At 43.9% G+C, this 21,313-nt stretch overlaps 1 long non-coding RNA gene across 1 annotated transcript in view; it reads left to right on the top strand.

The window, feature by feature from the left end:
- LOC310663987 overlaps positions 1-21,313 on the top strand; it is a 32,736-nt gene that overhangs the window by 1,764 nt on the left and 9,659 nt on the right. Inside the window, exon 2 of the long non-coding RNA XR_014504718.1 lies at positions 9,015-9,059. This is a non-coding gene — a long non-coding RNA (uncharacterized lncRNA). The remainder of the gene's footprint in view (positions 1-9,014; positions 9,060-21,313) is intronic.

The following is a 21,313-nucleotide window of genomic DNA, read 5'->3' as shown; positions in this document are numbered from 1 at the left end:
AAGACTGGCCCGTACGGGCAGGGGTACCTTTACCTTTACCTTACCTTTTGGGAGGAAATCAAAAGTATCATGGTTGCTCTTCTATGCCTTCATTCGCCTACAAAACAGAACATTTAGGAGTTCTCCCTTCCTCCAGAACCTTAACATGCACTCCTTGGGTTTTCCCCAACCTCGTTTCCCTGTCTCTCCTGCCCTTTATTTTGCCTCCTCTCCATGTTCTTTATTTTCTCTGGTTTAAGGGAACATAAGCCTTATGTTCCCCTTTCAAGACACTTTTTTCACAATTTAGGAGGGTTGAAACAGACTGCTGTTTGGGGAACCATAGTATATGTGGCTCAAGGGAATCTAAAAAGACTTACCTACCCTACACAGCCTTTGCTCGGGAACAAAAATGACCCTCAACTTGTTTTCATACAGGCAGGGCAGACTACCCAACCATAATTAATGCATAAGGGCCCTGAGAACCTTGGTAACCAATCTGATCTCTGAGCTCCCAGATCACCATGAGCACTTGAGAAGGTCTTTTTATATTTTTCTCACACTGTTTCCCCCTGTGGTATCCTGTCCTTTGGATACCTGGTTTCTCTTGTCCTTCATCATGCCTAGGCAGAGAGGTCACATCTCCCCTCCCTTGGATTATAATAGTTAAGTTGCTGAAAACTTGTGGTTTCACAAAGAAACCGAACTGCTGTGGCAGTAATAAACACTTTGATAGCCACCATCTCCTTGCCATGGACACTTTCATTGCTTAATCCTTCATATGCCCAATAGCTGGGCTATGTGCAGCTCGTGAGATTGGCTGCTTGGAGCCCCTTGTCAGTCGGAGGCCACCTGGGTAAAGAGCACTTAAAAATGGGACACCAATGTCCCTTTGTCCCTCCTCAGCCATCCAAGAAGATGCTAAGTTGCTCATGAGCAGACTATAAGCCTGCATGAGTAAAGTAATTGGGTAAATGTAAAGGTAAAGGGACCCCTGACCATTAGGTCCAGTCGTGGCTGACTCTGGGGTTGCGGCGCTCATCTCGCTTTATTGGCCGAGGAAGCCGGCGTTTGTCTGCAGACAGCTTCCGGGTCATGTGGCCAGCATGACTAAGCCACTTCTGGCGAACCAGAGCAGCGCACGGAAACACTGTTTACCTTCCTGCCGGAGCGGTACCTATTTATCTACTTGCACTTTGATGTGCTTTTGAACTGCTAGGTTGACAGGAGCTGGGACCGAGCAACGGGAGCTCACCCCGTCGTGGGGATTCGAACCGCCCACATTCTGATCGGCAAGTCCTAGGCTCTGTAGTTTAACCCACAGCGCCACCCGCATCCCTTAAAAAAGTAATTGGGTAAGTGGGTAGGTGCATTTTAAATGTTTATTTTTTCAGTATGTTATTCTGCCTTTGTGCTTTTACTCTCATAAGCCAAATTTTTAATAAACTCTCTGAAAATTGGCTGCTGGGGACTTGGTGTATGTTTGAGCTCACCTCACTGTTCCCAAATCTCTTTGGTATTTGTGTCTAGGGAAAATATGAGGAAAGCAAGCTGTTCTGATGTTGATGCTATAATTGCTCTGTATGCATAAGTTCTCACACCCAGCACTTAAGCAAATAATAGATTACTCGTGTTTACCAGTATGTGTCAGAATAATGCATAGGAGACATACCCCCCCCCCCCGATTTCTGTAAATTCTAGGGATTATACTAGCATAAAACATATGAATTCAAAGTTTCAAGAAATACAGTCCTTTTAAAACCCTACTTTTATTTTTTCTAACCACACAAAGTTATATTGCATGAAAGCATAGTAGACAATTATATAATGACATAACCTGATGGTTTCCTAAAGAGACAGTCAGAGCAAAATACACAGAGAATAAAAAGAGCTTAGAAGAACTATCAGGATATGCTTGGATGCTTACAAATGATTTTCTCTATCAACCAGGGAGTTCTGTGAAAAAACCTGCTTGCTACCTAAATTTCTCCTATATTTATATTAGTTTGTGGTAGGTTTGTATGTGATATCTTGCACAAAGCTTCTAGCTGCTCACAGTTGTATCAGAAAGCCTCAATGTTGATCTGGGAATTTTATGTTTCCAGTACCGTTCTTGTTTTAATCTCCAAAGTAAGATTGTCAAGGTGGGCAAAAGTTCAATCTTGTTTACAGTGACAGACCAACAACCAGGTAAAAGACCGTGAAAGGTTAAAAGAGGACAAAGGCATCTACTGGAATGATGCCCTTGAAGCTGCCTTCCAGAGAAGAACAGGCACAGGTTGAGTGCTCCAGCATCACCCTAATCATTCACAGCCTTGCGCATCTGCTCCTGCCTCAAGGTGAGAGGGGGAGCTAGTGGTACTGGTACCTAATAGTTGGAGACTGTTTCTAGTTAGGGAGGTAGTGGAAAAGGCAATATCTGTAATCTTCCTCTGTCCCTCCCTCTCCCTCTGCAGTCTGCCTGACTTTCTGCCCTACCCCTTGTGGCCCAAACTCGGCCACTGGCATTTTAGGTTTGTTCCATTGTGTCTAGGCCTGCCAGATCCCTAGCACCCTCCCCTCTTCTTATTTATGAACAGCAGTTTCTCCTGCCTCTTTACAACTAATCAGTGCATGTGGCACATGCAGCATTGATGCAACCTATGAAGTAGTGGGAAAAGCAGGATTTGCCTCATCAGTAACATTGCGGACCCCCTTCCTAGAATATTCAGCTAATGTTTACAAGAAAAAATGTTTTAATTGTTTTACTTCAGGAGGTGTATGCCGGGGGGGGGGGGAGGGGATTGTTGGCAGCAGTGCTCCTACTTGTTTCCATTTTCCAAATCAATAAATGGAAAGGGCATGTGGGTGACTGGCAGGCACTTGGCATATTTTTAAATGATGTTAAAATGTTAATGAATGTCATTACAATGAATTCAACATCTATTTTTAACGTATTAGATGCCTTATATTAATTTTATTTACTGGCTTGCTTTAACTTACAAGTCTTCCCACCCTGCTGATGAATCCTTAGCCCTCACCACTTCCCAACATTATTATCTCTGCTGGTTAGCTACCTCAAACAATGAACTGGAAAGACACTCAGCTAAGGCTTTAGATTGTTAATCACATTGATCAACCAGCTAAGCTAGCTCCAGCAGTTACCAAAGAGGCTGAGTTCACAGGTCTGTCGGAACAGGAAGAAGAAAAAGAAAAGCTGTTAGCTTCTTTCCTCTTTCCTCTTCATCTATTACAGCAGTAGCATAAGAAAAGTAATATTGCAGGTACTGTCAAGTTTTTGACTTGTAGCCCCACCCTTCCTCCTGGCCACACTCATTTGACACCATTGCCATTTCCTGGTTATGCCTCTCATTTAAATAAGCAAGATACATTGTCATCATAAATAGCAAGGCAGGCCTGTGGCCCTGCAGAGGTTGTTCACTTCCCGTCAGCTCTAACCACCATAGCTAATAATCTGGGATCATGGATGTTGTAGCCATTCAACATCTGGAGGGCCAGAGGTCCCCCATACCTATGATAAAGTACATACGTCAAAGGATGTACACTAGCTTTCACTAACCTGGGAGCATCTCTGTCCAAGAGCAGCCACAGCTGGGGTACCAGCTGTAACTAGTAAAGGGCACTCCTAACAAGTGAATCCATCTGAGCCACAAGTGGAAAAGATAGATCCAGGAGATGGAATTGGGTTAGGAAAGGATGCAGTGTAAAGTTAGAAGTAGGTTCTCCTGTAAATTCTCTCTCTGTGTGTGTGTGTGTGTGTGTGTGTGTGTGAGAGAGAGAGAGAGAGAGAGAGAGAGAGTGAGTTTAAATCAAGCAGTAATTCAAACTCTCCTCACAACATGCTGAGAAAAGCAGCCAAGGCCTTTTTGACATCTTCATTTCATAGCTTATGGTCTGTACTTTCCCTACCTGACTGTTACACAACTTTGTGCTTGCACTCTGTACCTTGCCGCCTTCGCTCACCGTCATTAGTGGTGGTTTCACAATGCAGCAGTGGTTTCTTCACCTAGCCCAGGGCAATCTTTCAGTGCTCTTTGACCCAGAGGTAATTAGATAAACATGACAATTAAACATTTGCACTGTGAATGCAGTTTAGGTGACAAGTGCAGTTAGAGGGTGGAAAAAATTGGTGACCTTTAACCCAAGGTGTGCAGTACTTCTCCCCAATCCTTTTTTTCCAAGCTGGAGAGTGTTGTTGGGCTTAGCATCAAGCCTCTACATCAAAAGCCCACCTAAGGAAATGGCCACCTCAGCTTCAGAGTAACTGGAGTCCTGCAGTCTGAGCCGATTTTAATCAATAAGTGTTGTTTTTTTAAAATGCTAACCTTTCTATTTAATAAGGAAGAGAGTTTCCCTTGTGAATTTCATATAATATGATTTGGGGGCTGCATCCACTGCTAGTCCTACCCAGAGTAGATCCATTAAAAATAATGGTGATAGCTAACTTAGGTTATTAATTTCAACAGGTGCGCTCTGAGTAGAACCTCCTTGGATACAACACTCATTATTTATATAGTGCAATCCATGTGTGTAGTGCAGGAAAATAGGTCTTTGCCTGGAGGAGAGTGCAGTCTAAAATTTCTCACTCACTCGAACATATTTTGCTGCTCATTGGGGAAGAAACAGCAGTAGTTACGGACAGAAAGCCACAGACACTTTTGAAGCAGCCAGTGTGAAAAATTTGGTCACACAAATTTCCAAATGCTGCAATGGCCAACATATCTGCTTCAGGAGCAGGCACACTGGTTAGGCAGCTTTACAACAAACACTGTTACGTAAATATTATTCCTGTGAACATTTTATTTTGACCACAGCACTGGAGTTTCCTTGACACATGCAGTACAAGGAAGCATGATCCCTTTCCTTGAACTCTCAGTCATCAGATCACAGAAACTCATTCATCATTGCCCTTCCTTAGTCATCCACATCCTCCTCCATTTGTACCTTCCTGCTCTCAACCTAGAGAAGAACAGGAATGTGCAGCGATAAGGGATGACAGTGCCAGCATCCTCTCTCCCCACAATTTCTGGCTCAGTCATGCATTGATTCCATTTACTGTGTTTCACGCTTCCCACCTGGCCACTTCCCCAAAGAAATAAAACTTCAGGGGGCAGTTCTTACTGGGTCAGCTTCCTTCTTCAGAAGAAGTACCAAAACCTTGTAATATTTTTAAAGAACATCCTACTGTTTACATTCATTTAACTAAGCTGAGCATTAAGAAAAATAGCCAAGCAAAGATAGTCTAAAGTGGAGAGAAGGAAAGAAGAGGTGATGTAAGGATTGTGGAGAAGGCATTATTGGTGAAGCTAACAGGTTTTGGTATGAAGGATGCAGGAGGATGAGGAGATGGCTTTGCGATCAAATTGTGATTTCAAGGCATTCAGACTTTTTTGTCCCATGCTGGGTTTGCAGCACTGCTTTTGGCATGTATGGTACCAGTGTTCAGGTTGGGAATGTATCCGAACAGCCATGACTCAGCAGCTTACCTTGGGATGGGAGAGAGAAGTTCAATTCACTTTACATTTAAAGCAGAATCTGTCAAATTCACACTTTCCAAAGCACAGCCATCCCTTGAAATTCATACATCTCTGAATTTTGTGATGCAATTCTCCAACCAAAAGACCAAAAATCCAGACCTTAGGGGAAAGTGAGCAGGCTCTTCTTATGTTCTTATTATAATGGAGCCTTTCTGATAATATGGAAGAAAATGTACAACTTGCAATTATTAAAGAGAAGCTACCACTGATTGTTAGAAATGACATTCATCTTTCATGTTTTCTTTTCAATTCTGTTACAGTTAAACATAACAGAATCAAAATAGTCTATATAAGATGTGCCCTTAATTCTGAGCATTTTTAATACCAATAAAAACAAATTAAAATGTGGAGTTCAACCCCTTCCCCCATCCCATTTAGAAGAGTACTGGCCTCAGGTAGGATGCATTCAGGAAAAACAGGATATGGTGTTCAAACTCTTTGGAATAGCATTAGTTGGATTTCTACCCTGTCTTTGACTCTAAAATGATCCCCAAGGGCCCCTTACATAGAATATGAACAGCTCTTCTGGATCAGGCAAAAGGCCTATCAAGTCAAACATATTGTTTCTCATAGGAGCAAACCAAATGCTATTCAGTTATTGGAAACTCACAAGCAGAACATCCTTCACAAATTCTTCTAATCTTTTAAAGCTGTATAAGTTCATGGCTACCACTGTTTCTTTGAGCACGTAGTTTAATAATGGGATTTGTAGCTGCATCTACCACTCCTCCATTTCGGGGGGGGGGCGCTTTTCTCTATCTACTTTCGCCAAACCATGCCACACTAATTATTTGGGTAGTTCTTTTCTGCATCTTTTCCAGCCCTGCAGTATCCTTTTTTGAGGTGAAGCAGCCAAGTATTCCACAGTGTGGTCACACCCCAGATTTGTATGAAGGTATTATGCTATTAGCAGCTTTATCTGAGATTCCTTTCCCAACTATCCTCTACAGGAATACGCAGTTTTCACAGGAGCTGCATATTCAGTCAAAGTTTCCATAAATCTTCCTTATTTTGAGTGTTCTGTTTAGTTGCCAACAAAAAACTAAAAAAAAAAAATTCCTATAAATCTGTCTACAACAGTCTCAATATCTCATTCCTGTTTAGTCACTGCCAGCTCAGACCCGCCCCCCTGTGTGTGTGTGTGTGTGTGTGTATCCAGTGTGTCCCCAAGTATGCATCACCTCTTAGTGAGATAAAATGAAATTTGGGGCTTCTTCCATCTACTCAGACACATAGGCACTGCTTTGTGATCAATTTCCTCCTTTTCCCCAAAACCAGTCAATTCTCTTTAGGTTCTTGTGGCCATTCTTACCCCGTTCATCCGATTTCACTCTGGCAACTGAGTTATGTGTCTCTGTTTGCATGTGCCTTAACTCCCACCCAGGTCTGTACCCCTAAGTACAGTATACATCCTGTTATACATACATGACTTCTTATTAAATGCATGCATTTACAATATAGATTCAATTATTCCATGCTGTTTACAGGCTCAGAAGAACTCCCATTGAGGTAGAACTCCTGTTCTGTGCCAAAATAAATATTTAAAATGGGTGTGTGCCGCTGCCCCAGCATTGCTGCTGTCAGTTAAGCTCCCCTACATTTAATAACACATTCTATAACAGAACACTCTTTAGTTTCCTTAAGCAAAAAATAGCAGGTGGTGTTGAAAACAGGTCTCCTTTCACACCACATTGCTGGACCTCATCATTGTCCAGAATGTTTATCCATTTAATTTGAAACTTGCTACAATATAGTAACAACGTTAACAGGTTGTGGAAGTACTCTTATGAAGATGTTGCAGTAAAGAGTGAAAAATCAGATTAGAAATTCAGCTTTATATGGTCTCGAATGCTGCTCACATTCTTTAGACATCTCCAAATCCAAACACCAATAAACCTATACATTCAAACTTGTGAATTTTGTAAGTTTAGATTTGTACGTGAAACACAAGATTTGCTATATTTTTGAGTCATAAATAACTCCAAAAGGGTATATCATATGTGAAGCTTTCTCCCCAACTGGTATCACTTCATATATTCTGCAATAAAATATGTCAATTGTTTTATAGTGTTTCAACACATTTCAACTTTTCAAAAATAAGGGTTTCAAGAGTACAAAATGGAGTAGTTTTACCTGCAGTATAGGAATCCATAGTCCAAATATTACAGAATATGACTTTATGGTAAAAGGCATGTTTCCAGTACCTGTCCAGAGTTTCTTATTTCTAACCATTGGGACAAACCATTTATTTGCTGGGCAGGTGTTGCTTATAGTTTTGCTTACTTTGGATACAAATGCCCAGCAAACAATTTCATAGAGCGCTTGTATCAGTTGCACTGGGGGCGCGAGCACTTAAATGAGCTTAAGCCTTTCCAATCCCTCACTTATTTTAAATGAATAATTTACTGAGGGGAGAAGAGGGAGACATGATTACTTCCAAAGACCAGAATTAAAAAGGCAGCCTCGCAGCTCACCACCTTGTCATAGATTCACCCTCCTGTCAAGCCTCATTCTCAAGGCAGCTTCTTACATCTCATTTTCTCATAAACACCAGGTTTGCAAGTCACAGGGGAAATGCAAGCCCTAATGAAGAGCTGTGGACAGTGCCAGAGCAACCTGGAAAACAGACAGGACTTGGGGGCGGGGACCAATGGAAGCCAAGAAATCCAGGTCAGGAAAGAAAAGTCAGCCAGGCGATCCTTGCAGAATCAGCCGTCTGACCAAATTAATATCATGGAAATTTGCCAAAGGCTGAAGGGGAGATGGGTCTAACCACTGGCTCCAGTGAGCAAGCAGCAAAAGAGGGTTGCCGTACAAACAGGTAGGTCGGTGTTTTCATGCTGCTGACATAAGAGGTGAAGCTTCTAAGCTGATCCCCAAACTTTTGAAAATCAAGATAAGAATGACCTTCTGGCATCCATCTGTCTCGGGAGGCAATAGAAGAATGTGCCTTCAGGGATAAAGCCAAACCATTGGAGACTTACAGTGCCTGCTGTGGCCGTAGTGACCGCTATGGGAGAGACCTGTTTCGTGGCAGCCGGGACAAATGAAGGTCCCTTGTTGTTCTGAGGCATGTGTACCATGTCGTTTCTTCTTTCTGCGCTCCTCCCAGCTGTCATCCCTCCCCTGGTCATGGTCTTGCTGTGTATGTTAGACACAGGTGAACATAGACAGTGCCAAGCATGGTAAACAAGTATGCTTAACACAAAAGTTGAGCCAGAGTAAGACCCCACTCTGGTGTCCTGTTCCATGGGAGCTTGAAGGTCACTAGAGAAGTGATCAGGGTAGACAAGAACAGGACCTTGGACAGCTCCAAGGGGTCCTGCTAAGGCAGCTCTAGACGATGTTGCCTCATTTCCTTATTTTTTTTAAAAACCAAACATTTTTTTATTTTCACCAGATGGGTCTCAAAGCAGCTCACAACAATATACATACAATATGCAGAATTTAAAACAAACCTTTAAAAAATCAAGAATTTAAAATCTCTCTCTTTTAAAGTAAAACATCTGAGAAGGGCTCAAGAGGGCAAAAGACTCCTGAAATGTACGTTTTGACCAGAGATTTCAGTAGGGTTTCAGTAGGGCCCGTGCCTGTCTTCTTGTAGGAGGCCCACAACACTGAATGTGTGACTTTACTTGGGAACGAGTCATGCTTCTGGCCCACAGGCAACCACTAATGGTGCCCAGGGATCGACCTGGGGTGTACAGAGTAAGACAGTCCTTAAATGACCGTAGGCCTAAGTTGTGCAGGGCTTTGCACGCTAGTACCTTGAAACTGGCCCACTTGCAGACAGGAAGTCAATTCAGCTCTTTTAACATCAGCCTGATGCAGGCTGTCCAGACCTGGAGTGTGGTGGGCTCCTTGGAGAAGCTTGTCTGTGTCTCTGAGTCAGAGGAAGGTAATAGGCTTGGTCACAGCTGGAAGGGGCCCAAATAAGGTACTCCCAAGGAAACAGCCTGAACCTCATCTTATTCCTCTGCTCTACACATTGCAAGGAGCCAGGGTCATTGGTCATCTATCTCTTGCCCCATTCTGCAAGCGATGTTTAAGTAAATTCTTTTCCCTTCACTGTGAGAGCTTAAGAACATAAGCAGAGCCCTGCTGGATCAGGCCAGTGGCCCCTGTAGTCCAGCATCCTGTTCTCACAGTGGCAAAGCAGATGCCCATGGCAGGCTCACAACCAGGACCCAAGTACCACACCACTCTCCACTCCTGTGGTTTCTGGTATTAAGATAAAATGTATTTATCTGCATAGGCCTTTACAAGCATGATGGAACTGCTGTTTCGTTGCTGCTATGAACTAAGCATTTTGTTTATATGTTTGTGAGATTTTACTGTAGATCATTTCGGGTGATAGTAAGTTGCCTCGAGGGTCTGTCTTGGCAGACAGGCAGAGCAGAAATGCTTTAAATAAATAAGAACTAAAACAGGGATAGGACAATGTTTCAAGGGCAACCATGAAAGATGTTTCTTTATTTAAAAGTGAAGTAGTTTGCTCCACAGGGTCAAAAGACACAGAAGTAGAAGTCATTTTGGGAATTTGGAGAACCAACATGATATAGTGCTTAGCGTTTCAGACTAGGACTTGGCAGTCGTTAACAGTCATCAACGGGTTTACCACACCTATCAGCCAATCACCCATTCTCACCACCCTTCTGAGTAATACCCCTCCCCTCCCTCTCACTATATATAAAGGTCTGGTGACTTCTGTTTCTGAAGAAGTGTGCATGCACACGAAAGCTCATAACAAGAACAAACTTAGTTGGTCTCTAAGGTGCTACTGGACAATTTATTTATTTTATTTATTTATATATATATATATATATATATGCAGGTTTTGGTGTCCTCGGGTGTCTTCCCGTGTAAAAGTTGGGGTGTCTAGGCGACGTTTCGACGAGGTCTCACTCGTCATCTTCAGGCTGGTGCTTTCGGCTTCTTGTTACTGGAACAGAGCAGGATCTCAGTGTTTGAGTTCCTATAAATACTGTTGAGGAGGTGTGGTGTATAGCCTCCAATGTTCTGGGCAGAGAGGAGGTTCCCAGGCTAGTGTGCCTTTTCTTCTTTTGTTCCTTAATTACTTGAGGGATATCTTGAGTGATTTCTTGAGTGATTTCCTGAATCCCACTTAGGTGGGTCATTAGGTGTGGATTAGTTGCTAAAGCCTTCGTGTCTTGAACTCTTGAACTTTGTGAAGAGTTTTTCTGAGAAGATGGCTGTACTGCACTTGGTTGTGCTCTGGCTTGGCTTCGTGTATAGGGGCGAGCTGTGGTTTTGTGGCCTGTGCCAGCCAGATCTGTGTAGGGATTGCAGGGGGGTGCAGCATCCGGAGGTGCCACCCTGGTTTGGCTACTGGATGGTGTCTGTAATTTATCTGTGGAGAGGGTCTGGGTTTGGGTCTGGTGTGGTTGATTGGTGATGGCGTTCTGTGTGCCTCTGGATCTGGTGTCAGATTTTGTGGGGAGGGCTAATTTCCAGATGTCTGGCAAGCGGGATGTGTCGTCACGCTTGTTCATGTTGTGAGGGTGTTTCTCTATCTCGATGGCTTCCATGATTATTCTCTTGTGGTGATGTTCCATGTTAAAGAGCAATTTGGAATCTGCAAAATTAATTTCGTGTCCTGTTTCTTTCATGTGTTGGAAAAGAGAGGAAGTTTTTTCTTCTTTTTTGACGGCATTCTTGTGTTCTGCGATCCGTGCATTTATTCGTCTGTTTGTTTGTCCAATGTACGTGGCTGGGCAGACTTTGCAGGGTATTTCATAGACCCCTTGGTTTTCCAACTGAATTTTATCCTTGGGGTTTCTGAGGATATTGGCTATTTTTTGGTTGGTGCAAAAGGCTGTTTTGATATTGTGTTTATGGAGGATTTTGCTAATTTTATCTGTAGTGCCCTTGATATAAGGAAGGAGGGCTATGCCATTGTTTTCTTCTGTGTCTTGGTTTTTGGGGGGTGTTTCTTTTTGGATTAGCTTCGTAACCCTGTTTTGCTGGTATCCATTGGCAATTAACACATTTGAGAGATTCTGTAACTCAGTTGTCAAGTGGTCTTCGTCAGCCAGGCGTTTGGTTCTGGAGATGAGAGTCTTGGCTACGGAGTTTATTTGTGCAGGGTGGTGGTGTGATTGTGCATGTAAGTAGCGGTTGGTGTGTGTTTTTTTCCGGTAGATAGTGTGTCCTAGGGAGCCATCAGGTTTTTTGTAGATTAGGACGTCAAGGAAGGGAAGTTGGTTGTTGGCTTCTATTTCCATAGTGAATTGTATTTTGGGGTGTAGGCTGTTGAGATGTGTGAGGAAGCTATCCAGTTTTTCCTTCCCGTGTGGCCAAATTACAAAGGTGTCGTCAACATATCTGAGCCAAAGTTTGGGTTTGTGTTCTGACTTGTCTAAAGCATTGGTTTCAAAGTGTTCCATGTACAGGTTAGCGATGACCGGTGAGAGGGGTGATCCCATAGGTGCTCCTTCTATCTGTTTGTATCTTTGTCCATTGTGGATGAAGTACGTGTTGGTTAGGCAGTGGTTGGTCAGGTCCAAGATGTATTCGGGGGGATTGTATTTGTTTTGAATGGCTGTCAAGGCTTCATTAATGGGCACTTGTGTGAAGAGAGATACAACATCGAAGCTCACAAGTAGGTCATTGGGTTGTAGGTTTTGCTTCTTTATTGTTTCTATGAACTGGAGGGAGTTTGGAACGTGTGAAGAGATGGATTCTGCATAGGGCTGAAGTTGCTTGGCGAGAAATTTAGCGAGATTTTGTAGAGGTGAGCCTATGGAGCTGACTATTGGTCTGAGTGGTGTTCCTTCTTTGTGTATCTTGGGGAGGCCGTAGAGTTTGGGGCATCTGGATGATTTTTCTCTGGGGATGATTCTTAGCTGGATTTCTTCACTGATAGGAGAGGCTTTTATTTTGGATTTGGTGGTTTTTTCCAGATAGGTGGTGGGATCTGTTTTTATAGGTTGGTAGGTAGGGTCTTGGAGTAGATTTGATAGTTTTGCTTGGTAGTCCGATGTGTTCATCACAACAGTGGCATTACCTTTGTCTGCTGGGAGAATGATTATGTTGTTGTCTTTCCTCAGGTTGGTGAGTGCTTTCTGTTCTTCTTTGTGTAAATTGCTTCTGGGTGGTTTGCTGGAGCAGAGGATGTTGGTGACTTCAAGTCTGATTTTATTGGCTTCATCTGGATTGATTTTGGTTAGGCTAGCTTCGACTCCGCATATGATGTTTTCCGTGGGGATGCGTCTCGGGGCGACTGCAAAGTTGAAACCTTTGGAGAGTACTTTGGTTTCAGTTGAGGTGAGGATCCTGTCTGATATGTTATGTACTGTTTGTTTCATGGGTTGTTGTGGAGGGTGGCTGGGCTTCTGGCGTTTCTCTAGTTTGTGGAGTTTGTTGGTGTGTGTGTCTGTCTTGTGTGAGGTCTCCGTTTCAGCTCTCCAGACGGCTAGTTGTTTGCATTTGTCCCAGAGTGCAGGGTGGATTTTGTTACAGAGTTTGAGGTGAAGAGTGAGTAGATCTTTGTTGGTTTGGTTTAGTAGGTATCTTTTCTTGTGTAGTTCGTTTCTGATTAGAGATAGTTCAGTTCGTTTCAGGATCCTTTCGGTAGCTGGGGTTTTAGAGTGGAATTTAAGTTGGAAGCATGTGGGAATTAAGTTGTTGTCTCGGCAGTTGCGTAGGAACAAGAGATCACATAAGATGGTGGCTCTTCGGATTTCTAGTTTCTCGTAGGTTCTTGTCAGCTGGAAGGTTTCCTCCCCGTAGAGGTGAGATATTTGCTTTCGTAGATTTTCACGGGTACAGGAATGCAGGTTTTGGTGTCCTCGGGTGTCTTCCCGTGTAAAAGTTGGGGTGTCTAGGCGACGTTTCGACGAGGTCTCACTCGTCATCTTCAGGCTGGTGCTTTCGGCTTCTTGTTACTGGAACAGAGCAGGATCTCAGTGTTTGAGTTCCTATAAATACTGTTGAGGAGGTGTGGTGTATAGCCTCCAATGTTCTGGGCAGAGAGGAGGTTCCCAGGCTAGTGTGCCTTTTCTTCTTTTGTTCCTTAATTACTTGAGGGATATCTTGAGTGATTTCTTGAGTGATTTCCTGAATCCCACTTAGGTGGGTCATTAGGTGTGGATTAGTTGCTAAAGCCTTCGTGTCTTGAACTCTTGAACTTTGTGAAGAGTTTTTCTGAGAAGATGGCTGTACTGCACTTGGTTGTGCTCTGGCTTGGCTTCGTGTATAGGGGCGAGCTGTGGTTTTGTGGCCTGTGCCAGCCAGATCTGTGTAGGGATTGCAGGGGGGTGCAGCATCCGGAGGTGCCACCCTGGTTTGGCTACTGGATGGTGTCTGTAATTTATCTGTGGAGAGGGTCTGGGTTTGGGTCTGGTGTGGTTGATTGGTGATGGCGTTCTGTGTGCCTCTGGATCTGGTGTCAGATTTTGTGGGGAGGGCTAATTTCCAGATGTCTGGCAAGCGGGATGTGTCGTCACGCTTGTTCATGTTGTGAGGGTGTTTCTCTATCTCGATGGCTTCCATGATTATTCTCTTGTGGTGATGTTCCATGTTAAAGAGCAATTTGGAATCTGCAAAATTAATTTCGTGTCCTGTTTCTTTCATGTGTTGGAAAAGAGAGGAAGTTTTTTCTTCTTTTTTGACGGCATTCTTGTGTTCTGCGATCCGTGCATTTATTCGTCTGTTTGTTTGTCCAATGTACGTGGCTGGGCAGACTTTGCAGGGTATTTCATAGACCCCTTGGTTTTCCAACTGAATTTTATCCTTGGGGTTTCTGAGGATATTGGCTATTTTTTGGTTGGTGCAAAAGGCTGTTTTGATATTGTGTTTATGGAGGATTTTGCTAATTTTATCTGTAGTGCCCTTGATATAAGGAAGGAGGGCTATGCCATTGTTTTCTTCTGTGTCTTGGTTTTTGGGGGGTGTTTCTTTTTGGATTAGCTTCGTAACCCTGTTTTGCTGGTATCCATTGGCAATTAACACATTTGAGAGATTCTGTAACTCAGTTGTCAAGTGGTCTTCGTCAGCCAGGCGTTTGGTTCTGGAGATGAGAGTCTTGGCTACGGAGTTTATTTGTGCAGGGTGGTGGTGTGATTGTGCATGTAAGTAGCGGTTGGTGTGTGTTTTTTTCCGGTAGATAGTGTGTCCTAGGGAGCCATCAGGTTTTTTGTAGATTAGGACGTCAAGGAAGGGAAGTTGGTTGTTGGCTTCTATTTCCATAGTGAATTGTATTTTGGGGTGTAGGCTGTTGAGATGTGTGAGGAAGCTATCCAGTTTTTCCTTCCCGTGTGGCCAAATTACAAAGGTGTCGTCAACATATCTGAGCCAAAGTTTGGGTTTGTGTTCTGACTTGTCTAAAGCATTGGTTTCAAAGTGTTCCATGTACAGGTTAGCGATGACCGGTGAGAGGGGTGATCCCATAGGTGCTCCTTCTATCTGTTTGTATCTTTGTCCATTGTGGATGAAGTACGTGTTGGTTAGGCAGTGGTTGGTCAGGTCCAAGATGTATTCGGGGGGATTGTATTTGTTTTGAATGGCTGTCAAGGCTTCATTAATGGGCACTTGTGTGAAGAGAGATACAACATCGAAGCTCACAAGTAGGTCATTGGGTTGTAGGTTTTGCTTCTTTATTGTTTCTATGAACTGGAGGGAGTTTGGAACGTGTGAAGAGATGGATTCTGCATAGGGCTGAAGTTGCTTGGCGAGAAATTTAGCGAGATTTTGTAGAGGTGAGCCTATGGAGCTGACTATTGGTCTGAGTGGTGTTCCTTCTTTGTGTATCTTGGGGAGGCCGTAGAGTTTGGGGCATCTGGATGATTTTTCTCTGGGGATGATTCTTAGCTGGATTTCTTCACTGATAGGAGAGGCTTTTATTTTGGATTTGGTGGTTTTTTCCAGATAGGTGGTGGGATCTGTTTTTATAGGTTGGTAGGTAGGGTCTTGGAGTAGATTTGATAGTTTTGCTTGGTAGTCCGATGTGTTCATCACAACAGTGGCATTACCTTTGTCTGCTGGGAGAATGATTATGTTGTTGTCTTTCCTCAGGTTGGTGAGTGCTTTCTGTTCTTCTTTGTGTAAATTGCTTCTGGGTGGTTTGCTGGAGCAGAGGATGTTGGTGACTTCAAGTCTGATTTTATTGGCTTCATCTGGATTGATTTTGGTTAGGCTAGCTTCGACTCCGCATATGATGTTTTCCGTGGGGATGCGTCTCGGGGCGACTGCAAAGTTGAAACCTTTGGAGAGTACTTTGGTTTCAGTTGAGGTGAGGATCCTGTCTGATATGTTATGTACTGTTTGTTTCATGGGTTGTTGTGGAGGGTGGCTGGGCTTCTGGCGTTTCTCTAGTTTGTGGAGTTTGTTGGTGTGTGTGTCTGTCTTGTGTGAGGTCTCCGTTTCAGCTCTCCAGACGGCTAGTTGTTTGCATTTGTCCCAGAGTGCAGGGTGGATTTTGTTACAGAGTTTGAGGTGAAGAGTGAGTAGATCTTTGTTGGTTTGGTTTAGTAGGTATCTTTTCTTGTGTAGTTCGTTTCTGATTAGAGATAGTTCAGTTCGTTTCAGGATCCTTTCGGTAGCTGGGGTTTTAGAGTGGAATTTAAGTTGGAAGCATGTGGGAATTAAGTTGTTGTCTCGGCAGTTGCGTAGGAACAAGAGATCACATAAGATGGTGGCTCTTCGGATTTCTAGTTTCTCGTAGGTTCTTGTCAGCTGGAAGGTTTCCTCCCCGTAGAGGTGAGATATTTGCTTTCGTAGATTTTCACGGGTACAGGAATGCAGGTTTTGGTGTCCTCGGGTGTCTTCCCGTGTAAAAGTTGGGGTGTCTAGGCGACGTTTCGACGAGGTCTCACTCGTCATCTTCAGGCTGGTGCTTTCGGCTTCTTGTTACTGGAACAGAGCAGGATCTCAGTGTTTGAGTTCCTATAAATACTGTTGAGGAGGTGTGGTGTATAGCCTCCAATGTTCTGGGCAGAGAGGAGGTTCCCAGGCTAGTGTGCCTTTTCTTCTTTTGTTCCTTAATTACTTGAGGGATATCTTGAGTGATTTCTTGAGTGATTTCCTGAATCCCACTTAGGTGGGTCATTAGGTGTGGATTAGTTGCTAAAGCCTTCGTGTCTTGAACTCTTGAACTTTGTGAAGAGTTTTTCTGAGAAGATGGCTGTACTGCACTTGGTTGTGCTCTGGCTTGGCTTCGTGTATAGGGGCGAGCTGTGGTTTTGTGGCCTGTGCCAGCCAGATCTGTGTAGGGATTGCAGGGGGGTGCAGCATCCGGAGGTGCCACCCTGGTTTGGCTACTGGATGGTGTCTGTAATTTATCTGTGGAGAGGGTCTGGGTTTGGGTCTGGTGTGGTTGATTGGTGATGGCGTTCTGTGTGCCTCTGGATCTGGTGTCAGATTTTGTGGGGAGGGCTAATTTCCAGATGTCTGGCAAGCGGGATGTGTCGTCACGCTTGTTCATGTTGTGAGGGTGTTTCTCTATCTCGATGGCTTCCATGATTATTCTCTTGTGGTGATGTTCCATGTTAAAGAGCAATTTGGAATCTGCAAAATTAATTTCGTGTCCTGTTTCTTTCATGTGTTGGAAAAGAGAGGAAGTTTTTTCTTCTTTTTTGACGGCATTCTTGTGTTCTGCGATCCGTGCATTTATTCGTCTGTTTGTTTGTCCAATGTACGTGGCTGGGCAGACTTTGCAGGGTATTTCATAGACCCCTTGGTTTTCTTGACAACTGAGTTACAGAATCTCTCAAATGTGTTAATTGCCAATGGATACCAGCAAAACAGGGTTACGAAGCTAATCCAAAAAGAAACACCCCCCAAAAACCAAGACACAGAAGAAAACAATGGCATAGCCCTCCTTCCTTATATCAAGGGCACTACAGATAAAATTAGCAAAATCCTCCATAAACACAATATCAAAACAGCCTTTTGCACCAACCAAAAAATAGCCAATATCCTCAGAAACCCCAAGGATAAAATTCAGTTGGAAAACCAAGGGGTCTATGAAATACCCTGCAAAGTCTGCCCAGCCACGTACATTGGACAAACAAACAGACGAATAAATGCACGGATCGCAGAACACAAGAATGCCGTCAAAAAAGAAGAAAAAACTTCCTCTCTTTTCCAACACATGAAAGAAACAGGACACGAAATTAATTTTGCAGATTCCAAATTGCTCTTTAACATGGAACATCACCACAAGAGAATAATCATGGAAGCCATCGAGATAGAGAAACACCCTCACAACATGAACAAGCGTGACGACACATCCCGCTTGCCAGACATCTGGAAATTAGCCCTCCCCACAAAATCTGACACCAGATCCAGAGGCACACAGAACGCCATCACCAATCAACCACACCAGACCCAAACCCAGACCCTCTCCACAGATAAATTACAGACACCATCCAGTAGCCAAACCAGGGTGGCACCTCCGGATGCTGCACCCCCCTGCAATCCCTACACAGATCTGGCTGGCACAGGCCACAAAACCACAGCTCGCCCCTATACACGAAGCCAAGCCAGAGCACAACCAAGTGCAGTACAGCCATCTTCTCAGAAAAACTCTTCACAAAGTTCAAGAGTTCAAGACACGAAGGCTTTAGCAACTAATCCACACCTAATGACCCACCTAAGTGGGATTCAGGAAATCACTCAAGAAATCACTCAAGATATCCCTCAAGTAATTAAGGAACAAAAGAAGAAAAGGCACACTAGCCTGGGAACCTCCTCTCTGCCCAGAACATTGGAGGCTATACACCACACCTCCTCAACAGTATTTATAGGAACTCAAACACTGAGATCCTGCTCTGTTCCAGTAACAAGAAGCCGAAAGCACCAGCCTGAAGATGACGAGTGAGACCTCGTCGAAACGTCGCCTAGACACCCCAACTTTTACACGGGAAGACACCCGAGGACACCAAAACCTGCATTCCTGTACCCGTGAAAATCTACGAAAGCAAATATCTCACCTCTACGGGGAGGAAACCTTCCAGCTGACAAGAACCTACGAGAAACTAGAAATCCGAAGAGCCACCATCTTATGTGATCTCTTGTTCCTACGCAACTGCCGAGACAACAACTTAATTCCCACATGCTTCCAACTTAAATTCCACTCTAAAACCCCAGCTACCGAAAGGATCCTGAAACGAACTGAACTATCTCTAATCAGAAACGAACTACACAAGAAAAGATACCTACTAAACCAAACCAACAAAGATCTACTCACTCTTCACCTCAAACTCTGTAACAAAATCCACCCTGCACTCTGGGACAAATGCAAACAACTAGCCGTCTGGAGAGCTGAAACGGAGACCTCACACAAGACAGACACACACACCAACAAACTCCACAAACTAGAGAAACGCCAGAAGCCCAGCCACCCTCCACAACAACCCATGAAACAAACAGTACATAACATATCAGACAGGATCCTCACCTCAACTGAAACCAAAGTACTCTCCAAAGGTTTCAACTTTGCAGTCGCCCCGAGACGCATCCCCACGGAAAACATCATATGCGGAGTCGAAGCTAGCCTAACCAAAATCAATCCAGATGAAGCCAATAAAATCAGACTTGAAGTCACCAACATCCTCTGCTCCAGCAAACCACCCAGAAGCAATTTACACAAAGAAGAACAGAAAGCACTCACCAACCTGAGGAAAGACAACAACATAATCATTCTCCCAGCAGACAAAGGTAATGCCACTGTTGTGATGAACACATCGGACTACCAAGCAAAACTATCAAATCTACTCCAAGACCCTACCTACCAACCTATAAAAACAGATCCCACCACCTATCTGGAAAAAACCACCAAATCCAAAATAAAAGCCTCTCCTATCAGTGAAGAAATCCAGCTAAGAATCATCCCCAGAGAAAAATCATCCAGATGCCCCAAACTCTACGGCCTCCCCAAGATACACAAAGAAGGAACACCACTCAGACCAATAGTCAGCTCCATAGGCTCACCTCTACAAAATCTCGCTAAATTTCTCGCCAAGCAACTTCAGCCCTATGCAGAATCCATCTCTTCACACGTTCCAAACTCCCTCCAGTTCATAGAAACAATAAAGAAGCAAAACCTACAACCCAATGACCTACTTGTGAGCTTCGATGTTGTATCTCTCTTCACACAAGTGCCCATTAATGAAGCCTTGACAGCCATTCAAAACAAATACAATCCCCCCGAATACATCTTGGACCTGACCAACCACTGCCTAACCAACACGTACTTCATCCACAATGGACAAAGATACAAACAGATAGAAGGAGCACCTATGGGATCACCCCTCTCACCGGTCATCGCTAACCTGTACATGGAACACTTTGAAACCAATGCTTTAGACAAGTCAGAACACAAACCCAAACTTTGGCTCAGATATGTTGACGACACCTTTGTAATTTGGCCACACGGGAAGGAAAAACTGGATAGCTTCCTCACACATCTCAACAGCCTACACCCCAAAATACAATTCACTATGGAAATAGAAGCCAACAACCAACTTCCCTTCCTTGACGTCCTAATCTACAAAAAACCTGATGGCTCCCTAGGACACACTATCTACCGGAAAAAAACACACACCAACCGCTACTTACATGCACAATCACACCACCACCCTGCACAAATAAACTCCGTAGCCAAGACTCTCATCTCCAGAACCAAACGCCTGGCTGACGAAGACCACTTGACAACTGAGTTACAGAATCTCTCAAATGTGTTAATTGCCAATGGATACCAGCAAAACAGGGTTACGAAGCTAATCCAAAAAGAAACACCCCCCAAAAACCAAGACACAGAAGAAAACAATGGCATAGCCCTCCTTCCTTATATCAAGGGCACTACAGATAAAATTAGCAAAATCCTCCATAAACACAATATCAAAACAGCCTTTTGCACCAACCAAAAAATAGCCAATATCCTCAGAAACCCCAAGGATAAAATTCAGTTGGAAAACCAAGGGGTCTATGAAATACCCTGCAAAGTCTGCCCAGCCACGTACATTGGACAAACAAACAGACGAATAAATGCACGGATCGCAGAACACAAGAATGCCGTCAAAAAAGAAGAAAAAACTTCCTCTCTTTTCCAACACATGAAAGAAACAGGACACGAAATTAATTTTGCAGATTCCAAATTGCTCTTTAACATGGAACATCACCACAAGAGAATAATCATGGAAGCCATCGAGATAGAGAAACACCCTCACAACATGAACAAGCGTGACGACACATCCCGCTTGCCAGACATCTGGAAATTAGCCCTCCCCACAAAATCTGACACCAGATCCAGAGGCACACAGAACGCCATCACCAATCAACCACACCAGACCCAAACCCAGACCCTCTCCACAGATAAATTACAGACACCATCCAGTAGCCAAACCAGGGTGGCACCTCCGGATGCTGCACCCCCCTGCAATCCCTACACAGATCTGGCTGGCACAGGCCACAAAACCACAGCTCGCCCCTATACACGAAGCCAAGCCAGAGCACAACCAAGTGCAGTACAGCCATCTTCTCAGAAAAACTCTTCACAAAGTTCAAGAGTTCAAGACACGAAGGCTTTAGCAACTAATCCACACCTAATGACCCACCTAAGTGGGATTCAGGAAATCACTCAAGAAATCACTCAAGATATCCCTCAAGTAATTAAGGAACAAAAGAAGAAAAGGCACACTAGCCTGGGAACCTCCTCTCTGCCCAGAACATTGGAGGCTATACACCACACCTCCTCAACAGTATTTATAGGAACTCAAACACTGAGATCCTGCTCTGTTCCAGTAACAAGAAGCCGAAAGCACCAGCCTGAAGAT

Source organism: Podarcis tiliguerta, assembly GCF_965153285.1.
Source record: "Podarcis tiliguerta genome assembly, chromosome: 14".
In the NCBI taxonomy this organism is placed as follows: Eukaryota; Metazoa; Chordata; class Lepidosauria; order Squamata; family Lacertidae; genus Podarcis; species Podarcis tiliguerta.
This window is presented reverse-complemented; position numbering and strand designations above follow the sequence as displayed.